Source organism: Phyllobates terribilis, unplaced genomic scaffold (assembly GCF_046119375.1).
Source record: "Phyllobates terribilis strain yellow unplaced genomic scaffold, ASM4611937v1 Scaffold_40__1_contigs__length_11209783, whole genome shotgun sequence".
Taxonomy (NCBI): domain Eukaryota; kingdom Metazoa; phylum Chordata; class Amphibia; order Anura; family Dendrobatidae; genus Phyllobates; species Phyllobates terribilis.
This window is the reverse complement of record NW_027362800.1, coordinates 4965785-4982172: the sequence shown is the minus strand read 5'-3', so window position 1 is coordinate 4982172 and position 16388 is coordinate 4965785. Positions and strand designations below refer to the sequence as shown.

General features: G+C 43.7%; 8 non-coding genes and 1 pseudogene across 8 annotated transcripts; all 9 read left to right on the top strand.

Moving 5' to 3' along the window:
* Positions 1-507: 507 nt before the first annotated feature.
* Positions 508-698, top strand: LOC141187700 (U2 spliceosomal RNA). Its single transcript, XR_012261861.1, has one exon. It is a non-coding gene; the product is annotated as a U2 spliceosomal RNA (small nuclear RNA).
* A 1121-nt stretch (positions 699-1819) lies between these two features.
* LOC141187699 (U2 spliceosomal RNA) lies at positions 1820-2010 on the top strand. Its single transcript, XR_012261860.1, has one exon. It is a non-coding gene; the product is annotated as a U2 spliceosomal RNA (small nuclear RNA).
* A 1121-nt stretch (positions 2011-3131) lies between these two features.
* Positions 3132-3322, top strand: LOC141185215 (U2 spliceosomal RNA). The gene has a single exon (XR_012259898.1). It is a non-coding gene; the product is annotated as a U2 spliceosomal RNA (small nuclear RNA).
* Positions 3323-4440: 1118 nt separating this feature from the next.
* LOC141187698 (U2 spliceosomal RNA) lies at positions 4441-4631 on the top strand. Its single transcript, XR_012261859.1, has one exon. It is a non-coding gene; the product is annotated as a U2 spliceosomal RNA (small nuclear RNA).
* A 1118-nt stretch (positions 4632-5749) lies between these two features.
* LOC141187697 (U2 spliceosomal RNA) lies at positions 5750-5940 on the top strand. Its single transcript, XR_012261858.1, has one exon. It is a non-coding gene; the product is annotated as a U2 spliceosomal RNA (small nuclear RNA).
* Positions 5941-7058: 1118 nt separating this feature from the next.
* LOC141186141 (U2 spliceosomal RNA) lies at positions 7059-7174 on the top strand (annotated as a pseudogene).
* A 524-nt stretch (positions 7175-7698) lies between these two features.
* On the top strand, positions 7699-7880 carry LOC141185636 (U2 spliceosomal RNA). Its single transcript, XR_012260278.1, has one exon. It is a non-coding gene; the product is annotated as a U2 spliceosomal RNA (small nuclear RNA).
* A 1122-nt stretch (positions 7881-9002) lies between these two features.
* LOC141187696 (U2 spliceosomal RNA) lies at positions 9003-9193 on the top strand. The gene has a single exon (XR_012261857.1). It is a non-coding gene; the product is annotated as a U2 spliceosomal RNA (small nuclear RNA).
* Positions 9194-10314: 1121 nt separating this feature from the next.
* On the top strand, positions 10315-10505 carry LOC141187693 (U2 spliceosomal RNA). The gene has a single exon (XR_012261855.1). It is a non-coding gene; the product is annotated as a U2 spliceosomal RNA (small nuclear RNA).
* Positions 10506-16388: the final 5883 nt, after the last annotated feature.

The window sequence follows — 16388 nt, the reverse complement described above, 5'->3', positions numbered from 1 at the left end:
TGGCGGTCTCTGTGAGCTTCTCAGTGACATTCAGCCATCCAGGTATCCCGCCTGCAGTAGACGGAATGTGGCAATGGAACGCTGGCTGCGCGTGTCATAATAGGCTCTGAGCCTTTATATACCTGCGCACAGCAGCAGCCACCTTCAGTCTGCTGCTGGACAGCCAGCAGCAGCAGCAGCAGGAGAGGTAATTAATCAGCAACCCTCCTGCTAAGGGTAGACAGCTGCTCGTTCCACCCCCTCCCCCGCCTTAATTGGTTCTCCTCCCTTCCAACGGTGTTGAGGCGGGTGGGAACAGCCGGGGGTTGAGGGTACTGTGCTAAAAGAGGTGGAGTTATGCAGATCTAAAACGCGTGGATTGCAGCAGCAGCAAGCCGAAAAGTGCAGGCATGTGAGGGATCTAGAGGTTGACAGCATGTCTTCTTAACGGGAGTCCAGGTGGCCATCTCCACAAATGGACTTTTCAGAATCCTTGGGTGGCACCGTAGTCGGAAACCAATTCTGGTTATCGCTTCTCGGCCTTTTGGCTAAGATCAAGTGTAGTATCTGTTCTTATCAGTTTAATATCTGATACGTCCCCTATCTGGGGACCATATATTAAATGGATTTTTAGAACAGGGAGATGGAAAAAGAGCTTGCTCTGTCCACTCCACGCATTGACCTGGTATTGCAGTATCTCCAGGACCGGTGCACCCCTTCTTTAATGCAGTTTCTAAAATCAGAAAGAATTGAATTCAATGCTTTTTGTTCATTTTGCTTGTTTGTCGGATTTTGGGATGGACTCTTTGGCTTTGCTTTTCTTCTCCTCATTGGATTTTTCATGTTAAAAGTTGCAGAAGCCAGATGACAAGCTCATTTTGGTTCAACTTCAGCAACTGTGCATTGCATTGCCATGTAATGTAATGTAATGCAATGCTATCTATCTAGCTCTCCCTCTATACTTCCTTTTGGATAAACAGACATATTAGGCAAGCATTTTGGAGCTTTCACCTAAATAACTACAGGTGGTGAGATAAGCTGCACAATATAATTGACCTTTCAGTATATTGTTGCACACACACCATCTATTTAGCAAATGCCCTTGTTATCAACAGCAGCCTTTTAAACTCACCTGAGCTAACAGGTATGTGAGCTGGTTACTCTGCTGCGCTTAAAATTTCTTTTTTGGTTTGCTACAATGCCTTTTCTGAAACGTTGTCTCCCTCTGCTGGAACACTGACTTCTTTCATTTAATGCCTGCAGACTATAAAAGAGAAACCAACCCAAAAAGTTTGGTTGATTAGTCTGTGGCATTCTTTTAAACTGTTGCTTATGGCGGTCTCTGTGAGCTTCTCAGTGACATTAAGCCATCCAGGTATCCCGCCTGCAGTAGACGGAATGTGGCAATGGAACGCTGGCTGCGCGTGTCATAATAGGCTCTGAGCCTTTATATACCTGCGCACAGCAGCAGCCACCTTCAGTCTGCTGCTGGACAGCCAGCAGCAGCAGCAGCAGGAGAGGTAATTAATCAGCAACCCTCCTGCTAAGGGTAGACAGCTGCTCGTTCCACCCCCCCCCCCGCCTTAATTGGTTCTCCTCCCTTCCAACGGTGTTGAGGCGGGTGGGAACAGCCGGGGGTTGAGGGTACTGTGCTAAAAGAGGTGGAGTTATGCAGATCTAAAACGCGTGGATTGCAGCAGCAGCAAGCCGAAAAGTGCAGGCATGTGAGGGATCTAGAGGTTGACAGCATGTCTTCTTAACGGGAGTCCAGGTGGCCATCTCCACAAATGGACTTTTCAGAATCCTTGGGTGGCACCGTAGTCGGAAACCAATTCTGGTTATCGCTTCTCGGCCTTTTGGCTAAGATCAAGTGTAGTATCTGTTCTTATCAGTTTAATATCTGATACGTCCCCTATCTGGGGACCATATATTAAATGGATTTTTAGAACAGGGAGATGGAAAAAGAGCTTGCTCTGTCCACTCCACGCATTGACCTGGTATTGCAGTATCTCCAGGACCGGTGCACCCCTTCTTTAATGCAGTTTCTAAAATCAGAAAGAATTGAATTCAATGCTTTTTGTTCATTTTGCTTGTTTGTCGGATTTTGGGATGGACTCTTTGGCTTTGCTTTTCTTCTCCTCATTGGATTTTTCATGTTAAAAGTTGCAGAAGCCAGATGACAAGCTCATTTTGGTTCAACTTCAGCAACTGTGCATTGCATTGCCATGTAATGTAATGTAATGCAATGCTATCTATCTAGCTCTCCCTCTATACTTCCTTTTGGATAAACAGACATATTAGGCAAGCATTTTGGAGCTTTCACCTAAATAACTACAGGTGGTGAGATAAGCTGCACAATATAATTGACCTTTCAGTATATTGTTGCACACACACCATCTATTTAGCAAATGCCCTTGTTATCAACAGCAGCCTTTTAAACTCACCTGAGCTAACAGGTATGTGAGCTGGTTACTCTGCTGCGCTTAAAATTTCTTTTTTGGTTTGCTACAATGCCTTTTCTGAAACGTTGTCTCCCTCTGCTGGAACACTGACTTCTTTCATTTAATGCCTGCAGACTATAAAAGAGAAACCAACCCAAAAAGTTTGGTTGATTAGTCTGTGGCATTCTTTTAAACTGTTGCTTATGGCGGTCTCTGTGAGCTTCTCAGTGACATTCAGCCATCCAGGTATCCCGCCTGCAGTAGACGGAATGTGGCAATGGAACGCTGGCTGCGCGTGTCATAATAGGCTCTGAGCCTTTATATACCTGCGCACAGCAGCAGCCACCTTCAGTCTGCTGCTGGACAGCCAGCAGCAGCAGCAGCAGGAGAGGTAATTAATCAGCAACCCTCCTGCTAAGGGTAGACAGCTGCTCGTTCCACCCCCCCCCCCGCCTTAATTTGTTCTCCTCCCTTCCAACGGTGTTGAGGCGGGTGGGAACAGCCGGGGGTTGAGGGTACTGTGCTAAAAGAGGTGGAGTTATGCAGATCTAAAACGCGTGGATTGCAGCAGCAGCAAGCCGAAAAGTGCAGGCATGTGAGGGATCTAGAGGTTGACAGCATGTCTTCTTAACGGGAGTCCAGGTGGCCATCTCCACAAATGGACTTTTCAGAATCCTTGGGTGGCACCGTAGTCGGAAACCAATTCTGGTTATCGCTTCTCGGCCTTTTGGCTAAGATCAAGTGTAGTATCTGTTCTCATCAGTTTAATATCTGATACGTCCCCTATCTGGGGACCATATATTAAATGGATTTTTAGAACAGGGAGATGGAAAAAGAGCTTGCTCTGTCCACTCCACGCATTGACCTGGTATTGCAGTATCTCCAGGACCGGTGCACCCCTTCTTTAATGCAGTTTCTAAAATCAGAAAGAATTGAATTCAATGCTTTTTGTTCATTTTGCTTGTTTGTCGGATTTTGGGATGGACTCTTTGGCTTTGCTTTTCTTCTCCTCATTGGATTTTTCATGTTAAAAGTTGCAGAAGCCAGATGACAAGCTCATTTTGGTTCAACTTCAGCAACTGTGCATTGCATTGCCATGTAATGTAATGTAATGCAATGCTATCTATCTAGCTCTCCCTCTATACTTCCTTTTGGATAAACAGACATATTAGGCAAGCATTTTGGAGCTTTCACCTAAATAACTACAGGTGGTGAGATAAGCTGCACAATATAATTGACCTTTCAGTATATTGTTGCACACACACCATCTATTTAGCAAATGCCCTTGTTATCAACAGCAGCCTTTTAAACTCACCTGAGCTAACAGGTATGTGAGCTGGTTACTCTGCTGCGCTTAAAATTTCTTTTTTGGTTTGCTACAATGCCTTTTCTGAAACGTTGTCTCCCTCTGCTGGAACACTGACTTCTTTCATTTAATGCCTGCAGACTATAAAAGAGAAACCAACCCAAAAAGTTTGGTTGATTAGTCTGTGGCATTCTTTTAAACTGTTGCTTATGGCGGTCTCTGTGAGCTTCTCAGTGACATTCAGCCATCCAGGTATCCCGCCTGCAGTAGACGGAATGTGGCAATGGAACGCTGGCTGCGCGTGTCATAATAGGCTCTGAGCCTTTATATACCTGCGCACAGCAGCAGCCACCTTCAGTCTGCTGCTGGACAGCCAGCAGCAGCAGCAGCAGGAGAGGTAATTAATCAGCAACCCTCCTGCTAAGGGTAGACAGCTGCTCGTTCCACCCCCCCCGCCTTAATTGGTTCTCCTCCCTTCCAACGGTGTTGAGGCGGGTGGGAACAGCCGGGGGTTGAGGGTACTGTGCTAAAAGAGGTGGAGTTATGCAGATCTAAAACGCGTGGATTGCAGCAGCAGCAAGCCGAAAAGTGCAGGCATGTGAGGGATCTAGAGGTTGACAGCATGTCTTCTTAACGGGAGTCCAGGTGGCCATCTCCACAAATGGACTTTTCAGAATCCTTGGGTGGCACCGTAGTCGGAAACCAATTCTGGTTATCGCTTCTCGGCCTTTTGGCTAAGATCAAGTGTAGTATCTGTTCTTATCAGTTTAATATCTGATACGTCCCCTATCTGGGGACCATATATTAAATGGATTTTTAGAACAGGGAGATGGAAAAAGAGCTTGCTCTGTCCACTCCACGCATTGACCTGGTATTGCAGTATCTCCAGGACCGGTGCACCCCTTCTTTAATGCAGTTTCTAAAATCAGAAAGAATTGAATTCAATGCTTTTTGTTCATTTTGCTTGTTTGTCGGATTTTGGGATGGACTCTTTGGCTTTGCTTTTCTTCTCCTCATTGGATTTTTCATGTTAAAAGTTGCAGAAGCCAGATGACAAGCTCATTTTGGTTCAACTTCAGCAACTGTGCATTGCATTGCCATGTAATGTAATGTAATGCAATGCTATCTATCTAGCTCTCCCTCTATACTTCCTTTTGGATAAACAGACATATTAGGCAAGCATTTTGGAGCTTTCACCTAAATAACTACAGGTGGTGAGATAAGCTGCACAATATAATTGACCTTTCAGTATATTGTTGCACACACACCATCTATTTAGCAAATGCCCTTGTTATCAACAGCAGCCTTTTAAACTCACCTGAGCTAACAGGTATGTGAGCTGGTTACTCTGCTGCGCTTAAAATTTCTTTTTTGGTTTGCTACAATGCCTTTTCTGAAACGTTGTCTCCCTCTGCTGGAACACTGACTTCTTTCATTTAATGCCTGCAGACTATAAAAGAGAAACCAACCCAAAAAGTTTGGTTGATTAGTCTGTGGCATTCTTTTAAACTGTTGCTTATGGCGGTCTCTGTGAGCTTCTCAGTGACATTCAGCCATCCAGGTATCCCGCCTGCAGTAGACGGAATGTGGCAATGGAACGCTGGCTGCGCGTGTCATAATAGGCTCTGAGCCTTTATATACCTGCGCACAGCAGCAGCCACCTTCAGTCTGCTGCTGGACAGCCAGCAGCAGCAGCAGGAGAGGTAATTAATCAGCAACCCTCCTGCTAAGGGTAGACAGCTGCTCGTTCCACCCCCCCCCCCGCCTTAATTGGTTCTCCTCCCTTCCAACGGTGTTGAGGCGGGTGGGAACAGCCGGGGGTTGAGGGTACTGTGCTAAAAGAGGTGGAGTTATGCAGATCTAAAACGCGTGGATTGCAGCAGCAGCAAGCCGAAAAGTGCAGGCATGTGAGGGATCTAGAGGTTGACAGCATGTCTTCTTAACGGGAGTCCAGGTGGCCATCTCCACAAATGGACTTTTCAGAATCCTTGGGTGGCACCGTAGTCGGAAACCAATTCTGGTTATCGCTTCTCGGCCTTTTGGCTAAGATCAAGTGTAGTATCTGTTCTTATCAGTTTAATATCTGATACGTCCCCTATCTGGGGACCATATATTAAATGGATTTTTAGAACAGGGAGATGGAAAAAGAGCTTGCTCTGTCCACTCCACGCATTGACCTGGTATTGCAGTATCTCCAGGACCGGTGCACCCCTTCTTTAATGCAGTTTCTAAAATCAGAAAGAATTGAATTCAATGCTTTTTGTTCATTTTGCTTGTTTGTCGGATTTTGGGATGGACTCTTTGGCTTTGCTTTTCTTCTCCTCATTGGATTTTTCATGTTAAAAGTTGCAGAAGCCAGATGACAAGCTCATTTTGGTTCAACTTCAGCAACTGTGCATTGCATTGCCATGTAATGTAATGTAATGCAATGCTATCTATCTAGCTCTCCCTCTATACTTCCTTTTGGATAAACAGACATATTAGGCAAGCATTTTGGAGCTTTCACCTAAATAACTACAGGTGGTGAGATAAGCTGCACAATATAATTGACCTTTCAGTATATTGTTGCACACACACCATCTATTTAGCAAATGCCCTTGTTATCAACAGCAGCCTTTTAAACTCACCTGAGCTAACAGGTATGTGAGCTGGTTACTCTGCTGCGCTTAAAATTTCTTTTTTGGTTTGCTACAATGCCTTTTCTGAAACGTTGTCTCCCTCTGCTGGAACACTGACTTCTTTCATTTAATGCCTGCAGACTATAAAAGAGAAACCAACCCAAAAAGTTTGGTTGATTAGTCTGTGGCATTCTTTTAAACTGTTGCTTATGGCGGTCTCTGTGAGCTTCTCAGTGACATTCAGCCATCCAGGTATCCCGCCTGCAGTAGACGGAATGTGGCAATGGAACGCTGGCTGCGCGTGTCATAATAGGCTCTGAGCCTTTATATACCTGCGCACAGCAGCAGCCACCTTCAGTCTGCTGCTGGACAGCCAGCAGCAGCAGCAGCAGGAGAGGTAATTAATCAGCAACCCTCCTGCTAAGGGTAGACAGCTGCTCGTTCCACCCCCCCCGCCTTAATTGGTTCTCCTCCCTTCCAACGGTGTTGAGGCGGGTGGGAACAGCCGGGGGTTGAGGGTACTGTGCTAAAAGAGGTGGAGTTATGCAGATCTAAAACGCGTGGATTGCAGCAGCAGCAAGCCGAAAAGTGCAGGCATGTGAGGGATCTAGAGGTTGACAGCATGTCTTCTTAACGGGAGTCCAGGTGGCCATCTCCACAAATGGACTTTTCAGAATCCTTGGGTGGCACCGTAGTCGGAAACCAATTCTGGTTATCGCTTCTCGGCCTTTTGGCTAAGATCAAGTGTAGTATCTTTTGAAAAGGCAGTTTTGTCCTTGGGCTGCCCTAGTAAATTGATGCATATTACACACTGGTTTGGTGCACTTGTTAGTACGCCAGGTGGCTCATAGAGTTATCTGATGGAAAACATGGCCCTCCAGGATCGAAGTCACTATGCTGGGTAAGTGTGAGGGCTTTGGAGCAATGTGCCCCAGGAGTAGGCGCCCTGGTGGGAGTCGAAGCTTACTGGGACTGGGAACCCCAGAAAGACTTGGCTTCGTAGCACGCCGCACCTTTGCCAATCATACTTTCTGAGCAACCCCCCCTATTCCTGGCCTCCGGGCTAGGAAGGGGAATTTTTATAAACCCGGTCGGAGGTCCGGTCAGCTTTGGGCTGAGAAACCAACACAGGCTCCAGCTCCACTAGGGTGGCAGCCTAGATGGAAGCTGGGAGCACGAAAACGGCTCTTCTCCGGCTTCGGCTAGGGAGAGCATCGGAGATCCCTGACCCTCGCTGTGGCCTTCTGGCTCGGAGGGATGGGGATGGTTTATTGGGGACCCTCTCCTCCGGGAAGGGTCCACATGAATCCTCGCCTCGTGCGCTGTTTTGGTGTGACTTCGGTCACATTTTTCAGTGCCTTGGATGCAGCTTCAATCAAAAAATCTGTTCTTATCAGTTTAATATCTGATACGTCCCCTATCTGGGGACCATATATTAAATGGATTTTTAGAACAGGGAGATGGAAAAAGAGCTTGCTCTGTCCACTCCACGCATTGACCTGGTATTGCAGTATCTCCAGGACCGGTGCACCCCTTCTTTAATGCAGTTTCTAAAATCAGAAAGAATTGAATTCAATGCTTTTTGTTCATTTTGCTTGTTTGTCGGATTTTGGGATGGACTCTTTGGCTTTGCTTTTCTTCTCCTCATTGGATTTTTCATGTTAAAAGTTGCAGAAGCCAGATGACAAGCTCATTTTGGTTCAACTTCAGCAACTGTGCATTGCATTGCCATGTAATGTAATGTAATGCAATGCTATCTATCTAGCTCTCCCTCTATACTTCCTTTTGGATAAACAGACATATTAGGCAAGCATTTTGGAGCTTTCACCTAAATAACTACAGGTGGTGAGATAAGCTGCACAATATAATTGACCTTTCAGTATATTGTTGCACACACACCATCTATTTAGCAAATGCCCTTGTTATCAACAGCAGCCTTTTAAACTCACCTGAGCTAACAGGTATGTGAGCTGGTTACTCTGCTGCGCTTAAAATTTCTTTTTTGGTTTGCTACAATGCCTTTTCTGAAACGTTGTCTCCCTCTGCTGGAACACTGACTTCTTTCATTTAATGCCTGCAGACTATAAAAGAGAAACCAACCCAAAAAGTTTGGTTGATTAGTCTGTGGCATTCTTTTAAACTGTTGCTTATGGCGGTCTCTGTGAGCTTCTCAGTGACATTCAGCCATCCAGGTATCCCGCCTGCAGTAGACGGAATGTGGCAATGGAACGCTGGCTGCGCGTGTCATAATAGGCTCTGAGCCTTTATATACCTGCGCACAGCAGCAGCCACCTTCAGTCTGCTGCTGGACAGCCAGCAGCAGCAGCAGCAGGAGAGGTAATTAATCAGCAACCCTCCTGCTAAGGGTAGACAGCTGCTCGTTCCACCCCCCCCCCCCGCCTTAATTGGTTCTCCTCCCTTCCAACGGTGTTGAGGCGGGTGGGAACAGCCGGGGGTTGAGGGTACTGTGCTAAAAGAGGTGGAGTTATGCAGATCTAAAACGCGTGGATTGCAGCAGCAGCAAGCCGAAAAGTGCAGGCATGTGAGGGATCTAGAGGTTGACAGCATGTCTTCTTAACGGGAGTCCAGGTGGCCATCTCCACAAATGGACTTTTCAGAATCCTTGGGTGGCACCGTAGTCGGAAACCAATTCTGGTTATCGCTTCTCGGCCTTTTGGCTAAGATCAAGTGTAGTATCTGTTCTTATCAGTTTAATATCTGATACGTCCCCTATCTGGGGACCATATATTAAATGGATTTTTAGAACAGGGAGATGGAAAAAGAGCTTGCTCTGTCCACTCCACGCATTGACCTGGTATTGCAGTATCTCCAGGACCGGTGCACCCCTTCTTTAATGCAGTTTCTAAAATCAGAAAGAATTGAATTCAATGCTTTTTGTTCATTTTGCTTGTTTGTCGGATTTTGGGATGGACTCTTTGGCTTTGCTTTTCTTCTCCTCATTGGATTTTTCATGTTAAAAGTTGCAGAAGCCAGATGACAAGCTCATTTTGGTTCAACTTCAGCAACTGTGCATTGCATTGCCATGTAATGTAATGTAATGCAATGCTATCTATCTAGCTCTCCCTCTATACTTCCTTTTGGATAAACAGACATATTAGGCAAGCATTTTGGAGCTTTCACCTATATAACTACAGGTGGTGAGATAAGCTGCACAATATAATTGACCTTTCAGTATATTGTTGCACACACACCATCTATTTAGCAAATGCCCTTGTTATCAACAGCAGCCTTTTAAACTCACCTGAGCTAACAGGTATGTGAGCTGGTTACTCTGCTGCGCTTAAAATTTCTTTTTTGGTTTGCTACAATGCCTTTTCTGAAACGTTGTCTCCCTCTGCTGGAACACTGACTTCTTTCATTTAATGCCTGCAGACTATAAAAGAGAAACCAACCCAAAAAGTTTGGTTGATTAGTCTGTGGCATTCTTTTAAACTGTTGCTTATGGCGGTCTCTGTGAGCTTCTCAGTGACATTCAGCCATCCAGGTATCCCGCCTGCAGTAGACGGAATGTGGCAATGGAACGCTGGCTGCGCGTGTCATAATAGGCTCTGAGCCTTTATATACCTGCGCACAGCAGCAGCCACCTTCAGTCTGCTGCTGGACAGCCAGCAGCAGCAGCAGCAGGAGAGGTAATTAATCAGCAACCCTCCTGCTAAGGGTAGACAGCTGCTCGTTCCACCCCCCCCCCCGCCTTAATTGGTTCTCCTCCCTTCCAACGGTGTTGAGGCGGGTGGGAACAGCCGGGGGTTGAGGGTACTGTGCTAAAAGAGGTGGAGTTATGCAGATCTAAAACGCGTGGATTGCAGCAGCAGCAAGCCGAAAAGTGCAGGCATGTGAGGGATCTAGAGGTTGACAGCATGTCTTCTTAACGGGAGTCCAGGTGGCCATCTCCACAAATGGACTTTTCAGAATCCTTGGGTGGCACCGTAGTCGGAAACCAATTCTGGTTATCGCTTCTCGGCCTTTTGGCTAAGATCAAGTGTAGTATCTGTTCTTATCAGTTTAATATCTGATACGTCCCCTATCTGGGGACCATATATTAAATGGATTTTTAGAACAGGGAGATGGAAAAAGAGCTTGCTCTGTCCACTCCACGCATTGACCTGGTATTGCAGTATCTCCAGGACCGGTGCACCCCTTCTTTAATGCAGTTTCTAAAATCAGAAAGAATTGAATTCAATGCTTTTTGTTCATTTTGCTTGTTTGTCGGATTTTGGGATGGACTCTTTGGCTTTGCTTTTCTTCTCCTCATTGGATTTTTCATGTTAAAAGTTGCAGAAGCCAGATGACAAGCTCATTTTGGTTCAACTTCAGCAACTGTGCATTGCATTGCCATGTAATGTAATGTAATGCAATGCTATCTATCTAGCTCTCCCTCTATACTTCCTTTTGGATAAACAGACATATTAGGCAAGCATTTTGGAGCTTTCACCTATATAACTACAGGTGGTGAGATAAGCTGCACAATATAATTGACCTTTCAGTATATTGTTGCACACACACCATCTATTTAGCAAATGCCCTTGTTATCAACAGCAGCCTTTTAAACTCACCTGAGCTAACAGGTATGTGAGCTGGTTACTCTGCTGCGCTTAAAATTTCTTTTTTGGTTTGCTACAATGCCTTTTCTGAAACGTTGTCTCCCTCTGCTGGAACACTGACTTCTTTCATTTAATGCCTGCAGACTATAAAAGAGAAACCAACCCAAAAAGTTTGGTTGATTAGTCTGTGGCATTCTTTTAAACTGTTGCTTATGGCGGTCTCTGTGAGCTTCTCAGTGACATTCAGCCATCCAGGTATCCCGCCTGCAGTAGACGGAATGTGGCAATGGAACGCTGGCTGCGCGTGTCATAATAGGCTCTGAGCCTTTATATACCTGCGCACAGCAGCAGCCACCTTCAGTCTGCTGCTGGACAGCCAGCAGCAGCAGCAGCAGGAGAGGTAATTAATCAGCAACCCTCCTGCTAAGGGTAGACAGCTGCTCGTTCCACCCCCCCCCCGCCTTAATTGGTTCTCCTCCCTTCCAACGGTGTTGAGGCGGGTGGGAACAGCCGGGGGTTGAGGGTACTGTGCTAAAAGAGGTGGAGTTATGCAGATCTAAAACGCGTGGATTGCAGCAGCAGCAAGCCGAAAAGTGCAGGCATGTGAGGGATATAGAGGTTGACAGCATGTCTTCTTAACGGGAGTCCAGGTGGCCATCTCCACAAATGGACTTTTCAGAATCCTTGGGTGGCACCGTAGTCGGAAACCAATTCTGGTTATCGCTTCTCGGCCTTTTGGCTGCGGTCAAGTGTCTTGTACAGGCGACTGTGGTCCAGAAGGTACTCGGGTACCCCTCTCCTCGGCCTTGCAGGGTGACCCACTTCGGTGGGCTCCCCTGCCTGCTGCTATTGGGAGAGGGCTTAGTCCCAGGGTAACGGGTTGCGATCCCCCCCAGCCTCTCAGGTGTTTCTGTTTACAGAACTCTGAAAGGCGCAGATTGCAAGCGGTTTGCGATTTGCTTTTTCTTGTTGCGTTACCATGGAGGTTGACCCCAACCTCGTGCCTCACTATGCGAGGCTTAAAAACACTATCCGTATTCATTTCACAGAGGGCGGAAGTGATGAAAGGAAATTGCGGTACGTAGTCCAGGACGTGCTTGAAGGGCTCTTTCATGTGCAGAAGAACGAGATTCTCTCTATCCAGGATTATCCGAGGCGTGGCGATTATGACATCACCTTCACCGGGGAAGGCATTTTTCAGGATGTCCTGGTAAGAGCCAGAAAGGCAAAAAACAATCCTATTCTAAAAGGAATACAAGTTATCGAGCACGTCCTGGATGAGGTAAAAATGGTAATCCTTAAAGTATTTTCTCCTTTCGTTACTTCAGTGGAACTAACATGTTTTCTTTCAATGTACTTTAAAAGTGTAAAATGTATATTGAAAGTACTTAATGAGTTTCACATATGGACGTCCAAATGGAAATTTCTAGTAACATGTGAAAGAGACCCTAATTTCCCAGGCGGTGTGAAACTCCCTCCTGCACGTTTTAAAATAGGTTCCTCAAATGGAGACTTCTTTTTTTCTGGTATGCCACCCTTTTGTAGAAACTGTGGAAAATATGGCCATTTTAAGGATGACTGTGAGGCAACCTGTAGAAACTGTGCTAGTACAGAACATGACACCAAAGAATGTCCTCATGATAAAAAATGTAATTTCTGCCAAAAACCTGGTCATTTTTATTTTTCATGCCCACATAGGTTCTGGGAGGCCGAACAGAGACGGAAGGAAAAGGCCAGGACATCCGAAAATGAACCAACAGGTCAGACCACCCCTCAGGAGGAGGAACAACAACCTGGAGCCTCAGCGAGCAAAGAGGGCGATTCGAGTGATGAGGAAAGCTCAGAGGTAATGAAGGGTAACTCCCAAGCAGTGAGGAAAAGTTGGCACCAAGACAACAGGGAGGCTAAAAGAAAGGCAGAAAAGGAACAAAAGGGCATGATCGGTAAAACCAAAAGAGACCGGCAGAAGGTTGACACCGAGCCCGAGGCAAAAACTGGGTTTCCTGGGCCTGAGTCTGAGGCTAACTGGACTACGGTGGGTCCCCATAAAAAGAAAAGAGGGAAGAAAGATGGTTCTAATGGAGCGGCTGATGGGGATCAGATGGACACATCTCCTGGTGGGGAGGTGGACGTTGGTCCCCCAAAGGTCCCGGACCCTGCTGACCCCGGTGGGGAGCCGGGCCTTGCCAGCTCCATGAGCTCGGGTACATTGCCTTGTACACAACCTTCCCCTGTGTGTCGGCCTCCCCTGGGTGCAGGGGAGCCACCTGGGGACCCACCTGATAAGGATCTGAATGGCCAGCCCATGGAGACCCAGGGTGCTGTTCCTCTTAGTTGTCTCCCAAGCTACTCACATGTAGCGTTGGGTCATTGTCTTGGTGAGTCAAGTTCCTCCTCCATGGAGTCCTTACTTACGATAAATTCGGACGAGGGAAGTAGCTCGAGCGTAAGTGGTCTGGCCGGTTCAGCGGATAGGAAGTAAGTTCCGTATTTCTGTTTTATATAATTTTTTTACTTTCCTCCAATGGCAGAACTTAAGGGCATTTCCCTCAATGTGAGGGGTCTAAAATCAAAAACCAGAAGAGTAACATTATTTAATTTTTTAACTTGTCTTACGGCTTCCGTCTTCTTTTTACAGGAATGCAATATCCCGCACACAGTATCCTACAAAAAATACAAAGAGGATTGGAAATGTGGCCCATCAGTGTGGTCCGGGTCAAATGTTACCGGTTCAGCAGGGATAGCTATACTTTTTAAGGGAAACGTTCAAATTGATTTTATCCAAGAGATTTTACCAGGTCGTATGTTATTAGTTAAAGCTTTTATTAATGGTGTAAAATGGCAATTTTTAAATTTTTATGGGTCCCCAGATAAAAATGAAAGAGCTGACATGTTAGAGATTTTACCATTATTTATTAATACCTCTGAACCTTTTATCCTGGCAGGTGATTTTAATTGTATTTTAAAGGGTGAAAGTCGGCGCTCTACAGCCGTAAGTAGAAACTATGACAAAACTTCCGGTATGTTAAGTAATATTTTAAGTGATTTTAGACTTGTTGATATTTATAAAGAATGCAACAAGACTAGTTCAGTAGAGGCCGGCTTTACCTGGAGCAATTTAAATTGCAGTTCAAGAATAGATTTTATATTCGGTTCAGAACAAATTTTACCTGATAAATGTGAAACCCACGATAATATCTTCTCAGATCATAAATTTTTATCTTTTAGTGTAAAAATTAATGCTAATAAAAAATGTGGGAAAAAAACTTGGAAAATGAATGTATCCCTTTTAAATGATTCTAAGATTTTATCGGATTTTATTGAATTTTATAAAAACTGCAGGAGGAAGAAAGATGTAAATGTCCCTATAAGTGCCTGGTGGGATAAAATGAAAAAAAAAATAAAAGATTTTTTTATTAAGAAAAGCATATATAAAGCAAAAGAAAAGCTAGAATTATATAATAATTTAAATACCCGGTTACAGACCTTATATAAACTTAGAGAAAATGGTCTAGAAGTAGAAAAAGATATTAAAATACTGAAAGAAGAAATAACAAAATCACTAGAACAAAAAGGGAAAGAGCTCATTTTCCGCTCCAGAATAAAACACGTGGAGGAAGACGAAAAATGTTCTAGATATTTTTTTAAAAAAATTAGAGAGAAAAAAACAGTAATTGAAGATATAGATGGAGAGAAAAATATGGGAAAAATTTTGGAAAAGGTACATGGTTACTATTTTAATCTTTTTAATGATAAAAGAATAGATGAAAATATAATGCAAAATTCTCTAGAAGAAATAACATCTGTTTTAGATACCGCCTCCCAAGAGTTTTTATCACAAAACATAACAGAAGAAGAAATTTTACAAACCATAAAAAGTTTTAAAATTGGAAAAGTCCCTGGATCAGACGGTATTCCTATAGAGTTTTATGTAAAATTTTATGATATTTTAAAAGAGGATCTGTTTTATGTTTTTACTGAAGTTTTTAATGATAAGGTTTTATTAAAATCCTGGAAAAAAGGGGAGGTCTCATTATTATATAAGAAAGGTGATAAGACAGACTTAAAAAACTGGAGACCTATAACCCTACTAAACTGTGACTATAAAATAATGGCAAAAATTTGTGCAAACCGCCTTAAAAAAATTATAGGAAAAATAATCCACTCAAACCAAGTATGTGGTGTGCCTGAGCGCAGTATCTGGGACAATCTAAACCTTGTTAAAGACTGTATTGAAGACATTAAAAACAGAAAAGGGAAGATGGCAATTTTATCAATTGACTTCGAAAAAGCTTTTGATCAGATTTCTCATTTTTATCTTTTTAAGGTTTTAGAAAAAATGGGCATACCAGAAAGGTTTTTATTATCTCTTAAAGCGTTTTATAAGGACTGCACAAGTAAGATTTTAGTAAATGGTTTTAAGACACAAGATGTTTTTTTAAAATCAGGGGTAAAACAGGGGTGCCCCCTGTCCCCACTACTTTTTATTTGTGCTCTTGAGCCACTTTTATGTGCAATCCGTAGAGATAGACAAACATGTGGTATCCCTCTACCTGGAAGCAAAGGAACAGAAGCAAAAGTGGTGGGTTACATGGACGATGTGGCGGTCCTTTGCCGAGATGCACCATCACTACAAAACTCACTCAAACAGATCCAATCCTTTTGTACAGCTTCTGGTTTTAAGGTTAATTTTAATAAGAGTAGTATTTTAAATATTGGGGAGATGATTTTACACGATGTTTTTATTCCAATAACTGACTCTATTAATATTTTAGGTATTTCTTTCTGTGAATCCAATAATGGTCTAAATAACTGGGAGGCGGTAGCTCAGAAAGTGAATACGAAAATATGTATGTGGAATATGAGAAAATTAACGATGGAGGGTAAAGTATTAATTATAAAAATGGTCATTTTGCCTCTTTTATTGTATTTGAGTTTGGTTTTCCCTCCCCCTGTAAATATTTTAAAAAAGATCACTAAAGCATGTTTTACTTTTTTCTGGAGTTCTAAGATGGAGAAATTAAAAAGAGAAATTGTAACAAAACCAAAGCTCAAAGGTGGGAAAGACTTTCCAGATTTTAGTAGATTCCTTTTAATTAAATTTTTTTGCTTCTGTTTTAATGCCCTTTTTAAAAATCACTATTGGTCCTTTTTTATGCGTTATAACACTGTTTTTTTTATGAGAAAGTTTGGGTGGTTTGAAATGGTTTTATCATCTCCATATGCTTTTAAACTGCCAACGCATTATTTAATTTTAGAAAAAATAGTGATTCATTTTATTTTAGGGGGTAAAGAAGCGGGAGATCTACAAAATAGTAAGAAATTAATTAAAAGTCTCTGTAAAAATGAAGAGTTATGTAACATTGAGCGCTATGATGATGAACAAATATTGAATATATGGAAAGTCATTAATGCAAAATATCTTTTTAATATACAGAAAGATTTGGCTTGGAGCTGCGCACACCAATGTCTTCCGTGCCGG